This window comes from Scophthalmus maximus, chromosome 7 (assembly GCF_022379125.1).
Source record: "Scophthalmus maximus strain ysfricsl-2021 chromosome 7, ASM2237912v1, whole genome shotgun sequence".
In the NCBI taxonomy this organism is placed as follows: Eukaryota; Metazoa; Chordata; class Actinopteri; order Pleuronectiformes; family Scophthalmidae; genus Scophthalmus; species Scophthalmus maximus.
This window is the reverse complement of record NC_061521.1, coordinates 26,841,118-26,846,506: the sequence shown is the minus strand read 5'-3', so window position 1 is coordinate 26,846,506 and position 5,389 is coordinate 26,841,118.

The following is a 5,389-nucleotide window of genomic DNA, read 5'->3' as shown; positions in this document are numbered from 1 at the left end:
ATTGCCTAGGGAAAAGACCCGGATGTAAACTCAGTGAAACTCTATGGAGAGAAAGTCGGCGCGCGCGCACACTAACACGTGCGCGCGCGCAATGCAACTCAGCAGAGCAGCAGTTTGTTGTTTTTTGTGAAAATGACTGTTTGTGCCTGTAGTGATGTGTGTCCTCCTCCTCTTCATCATCCTCCTCCTCTTCGTCCTCCCGCTCCTCTTCATCCTCCTCCTCCTCTTCATCCTCCTCTTCATCCTCCTGCTCCTCTTCATCATCCTCCAGGCCTCCAGGTTCGGCTGCTGCTGGACTGTTGCACTCGGAGGATGAAGATGAAGGGGAGGAAGAGGAGGATGAAAGGTGTGTGTCTCAGTCATTTTCTTAGTAATAAAAACATAAAACACCAAATTAACCGGCGTGTGGGGTTTAAAAAATAAAAACAAACAGTTAATTTTTACTTTTTAATGATCCATCAACCCACAAGTAAACAAAGCAGTTCGTAGCTGCCCCCTGATATATATATATATATATATATATATATATATATATATATATATATATATATATATATATATATATATATATATATATTCAATGTTCTGTTGAAGCCCAAAACGTTGTTATCTCCCAAACAGGCCACAAACTTAACTACATGAAGTATATTTGCATTACTACTTTTACTTCAGTGTCGTAATGAGTGTGAGTATTTTTACATTGCAGTATTAGTACTTTACTTAAGTAATAGAGTTTTCATGTGTTCATGTAAAGTCTGTGGACAGTGTTGCTGCATCAGTCTCATCACTAGAGGGCGACACAACTCACACACACACACACACACACACACACACACACACACACAGTTGTAATAAATAATAATTAATGTCCCAGTGAAGAAATTGATAAAAACATTTTTAACTCAAAGATACAAGCGAACATCATCCAGACAAAACAGTTGTTACGACATCACTTTACTCGACACAACAAAACATCTGTTGTGTCGAGTAAAAGATTTTATTCAAGTTATTTTTCTGATGAAACATAACCCGGAATGATTTGACTGATTTGTTCCAGTGAAGTAGAAAATCAGTTAAAACTGATCCTCCATCAGTGTTGAAGAATCAATAACTATTATATATCCATGACATTCATCATATTTACTTTGATAAAACTTGTCCAGGGTCAGAGTGAAGCTTTTCTTCTTTGTCTCTGTGTGATTCTGTTCTGGTGTCAGACGCAGTGACAGTCAGGAGCCACTGGAGGGCGACGCAGCACAGACCAACACGTCACAAACAAACACTTCCATTTAATCATCAACAACAAGGAAGTGATGTTCTCACCCATAACTGTCTGTCTGTCTGTCTGCCTGCCTGTCTGTCTGTCTGTCTGTCTGTCAGTATGTCTGTCTGACCTCAGTGGAAAAGGTCATGAGGTCATGGAAAGGTGTCGAGGAGAACTGATAGGACTTAGGAAAAGACGACAGCTGCTCAGAGAATCTGACTCGACTTTCACTAAACGACGTGGTCATGTGACGGTGGATGTTGTTGATGCGTCCGTCGTGGTGAAACTACACATTTACGAAGTTGAACTAAAAAAACCTCAGTGTCTCCATCAGCATGTTTCAGTGTTTTATGATTCATATGTAACAGTAACTGACACCTGGATCGTATTCATGCTCTTCTTCTTCTACTTCTGATTGAATCGTTTACGTTTGTTCATGGCGCGTCATGTTACGTATCGCTATCACAATGAATTGTGGGTCTATATGTCCTTCCTCTCACAGAGGAAGCTCCAGTGTGTCTCTGCTAAAGGAAAGGAAGCATTGAAGCTCCTTTCCTAAACATTTAGAGAATCTGAACAGCTCTTATCATAATGCTGAGAAAAATACTTCCGGATCATGTCAAGATGTCGGAAACTTCCTAAGCCCATTGAGAATTCGACCTCACCCCTGGTCGAGGGGAGCCCTCGTGTAGATGCTGGTGAGCCTTTGTCAGCAGAGAGGGGCGCTGGCACCAGGACAGGTTGTGAGCTACGTGAACCCCCAGGAACTTGGTGTTCGGAACGGTCTCCATGGCAGTGCCCTTGATGAGGATCGGGATGTGTGGCCGTTTCCTTCTGAAGTGGATCACCATCTCTTTGGTTTCTGTTCCATATTCAAGACAAGGTTGTTGTTCCCTCCTCACTGTGGGTGTTCCCCTGGTTGTTCTGGAGCCCACCGCTGTCGTGTCATCCACTCAACGATGTGATTTGCACTTGACTTTGCACAACATCAGGGTCATCAGGGTGAACGGTGCAGGGCTCGGGACAGAGATGGTGGATGTTGTGTTACCGCCTTCCTGCACAAACTGAGTTTTGACCAGATGCCGGGGGACTATGGTTTCGAATGCCGAGCTAAAGTCGACAAACAACCTCGTCTTTTTCATCCAGGTGTTCGAGGCTCAGATGAAGTGCAGTGGATATAACGTCCTCAGGGGACCGGGTTGGGCGGTGCGATTTGAAGTTGGTCGAGTGTGGGGGAAGGATAGATGGGATGTGATCCTTGACTAGTCTCTCAAAGCACTTCATTATTATGGGCGACTAGTGACTGTGGGGGTTTTGGGACTGGGAGGTTTTGAAGCATTATGGTACAACGGCTCGACTCAGGGAGTCAAACATGTCTGTTAGGACACGAGACCCTTGAGCAGCCAGGTATCATGTCAGGACCCGTAGCTCCTGTGGGTGGACTTCCTCAGGGTGTGTTGGACATCAGCTGAGTCAAGACTTAGCACCTGGTCGTCGTGAAACCTGCCAAAGTAATTATTGAGATTGCCACATTTAGAAGCTGAATTTCTTGCTTTCACCAGGATGTGAACCTCAGTGGTCGTCCGTGCTTTCTGGTTTGCACTGTGATGTTTGGACTCATCAGCCAAGTTCGTTGTTCAGTCCAACATCACTTGGTCACGTTTATTTTCCGGCAGGCAGGCAGGCAGGCGGGCGGGCAGGCGGGCGGGCGGGCGTCCGGGCAGGCGGGCAGGCCGGCGGGCGGGCGGGCAGGCAGGCAGGCCGGCGGGCGGGCGGGCAGGCGGGCGGGCGGGCGGGCAGAAGTAAGAAAATGGCAGCAGGTTTATTTGAGTTCACATCTCCGGGTCGTGTGTTTAAATCCTGGTGATCACAGATCAGTGGATCCGTCATCTGCTGGATAATAACTTCCTGTTAACCTCGTTAACGTGGCTGCGTCTCCTCAGCTCCGTGTGCTGATGCGTTTCCTGTTGCGTCTGCTCGTCTTTGAAAAGGAGGCTCTGGTTTTCTAAACCGCGCAGCGTCTTCTCAGATATGAGATCACATCTCTAAGTGTAAAGATGTTGAACCAATCAGGAGGCTTTTCGTGTGGCCTGACACCAGACCAGGCTCAAAGGGAAGAGAGACCAGATCTGGTTGGTGGTCCTGTGATGTCTGCAGACTCAGCTGCAGGGAGTTACCACACCTGTCCACCAGAGGGAGATGTTCTTCTCACACTGATGTTTGTTCACGTGATCGTGTTTCTGATGTTTCTGATTCAAACCATCAAAGCAGTCGATAAGAGACAGAACACGTCGTCCAGCAAACGGCCTCATAATCACATCAGCCTGGTTGTTTTCAGGCACACACACACTCACACACAGACACACAGACACACACAGACACACACACTCACACACAGACACACACAGTCACACACAGACACACAGACACACACAGACACACACAGACGCACAGACACACACAGACACACACACTCACACACAGACACACACACAGACACACACAGTCACACACAGACACACAGACACACACAGACACACACACAGACGCACAGACACACACAGACACACACACTCACACACAGACACACACAGTCACACACAGACACACAGACACACACAGACACACACACAGACGCACAGACACACACAGACACACACACTCACACACAGACACACACACAGACACACAGACACACACACTCACACACAGACACACACAGTCACACACAGACACACAGACACACACACAGACACACACAGACACACACAGACACACACACAGACACACACACACAGACACACACACACACAGACACACACACAGACACACAGACACAGACACACACACACACACAGACAGACACACACACACACACACACACACACACACACACACACACACTCACTCTCTCTGTAATCTCGTTACTCTTCTAGAACCTGTGTGTCAGTCAGAGGAGAACAGCAGGTAGAACCTGCACCAGGTTCCTCTCCTGTGGAACCAGCTCCCGTTTGGTTCAGGAGTCAGAAACTCTCTCACATTTAATATTTAAACTTTCCTCATAAAGATCAGAGTTAGAGCAGGAACCACTTAGTGAGCTGCTTTTGTCTGTTGTTGTGTCTCCTTCAGTGACCTGTTCCAGATCGCTGACTGTATATAAAGAGGATCAGTGACTGTATATGAAGACGATCAGTGACTGTATATGAAGACGATCAGTGACTGTATATAAAGACGATCAGCGACTGTATATAAAGACGATCAGAGACTGTATATAAAGACGATCAGAGACTGTATATAAAGACGATCAGCGACTGTATATAAAGACGATCAGAGACTGTATATACAGACGATCACTGACTGTATATAAAGACGATCAGAGACTGTATATAAAGACGATCACTGACTTTATATAAAGACGATCACTGACTGTATATAAAGACGATCACTGACTGTATATAAAGACGATCACTGATTGTATATAAAGACGATCAGAGACTGTATATGAAGACGATCACTGACTGTATATAAAGAGGATCAGCGACTGTATATAAAGAGGATCAGCGACTGTATATAAAGAGGATCAGCGACTGTATATAAAGACGATCAGAGACTGTATATAAAGACGATCACTGACTGTATATAAAGACGATCACTGACTGTATATAAAGACGATCACTGACTGTATATAAAGACGATCAGTGACTGTATATAAAGACGATCAGTGACTGTATATAAAGACGATCAATGACTGTATATGAAGACGATCACTGACTGTATATAAAGACGATCACTGACTGTATATAAAGACAATCACTGATTGTATATAAGCCGATCAGAGACTGTATATAAAGACGATCACTGACTGTATATAAAGATGATCACTGACTGTATATAAAGACAATCACTGATTGTATATAAAGACGATCAGAGACTGTATATGAAGATGATCAGTGACTGTATATAAAGACGATCTCTGACTGTATATAAAGACGATCTCTGACTGTATATAAAGACGATCAGTGACTGTATATGAAGACGATCAGTGACTGTATATGAAGACGATCACTGACTGTATATAAAGACGATCACTGACTGTATATAAAGACGATCACTGACTGTATATAA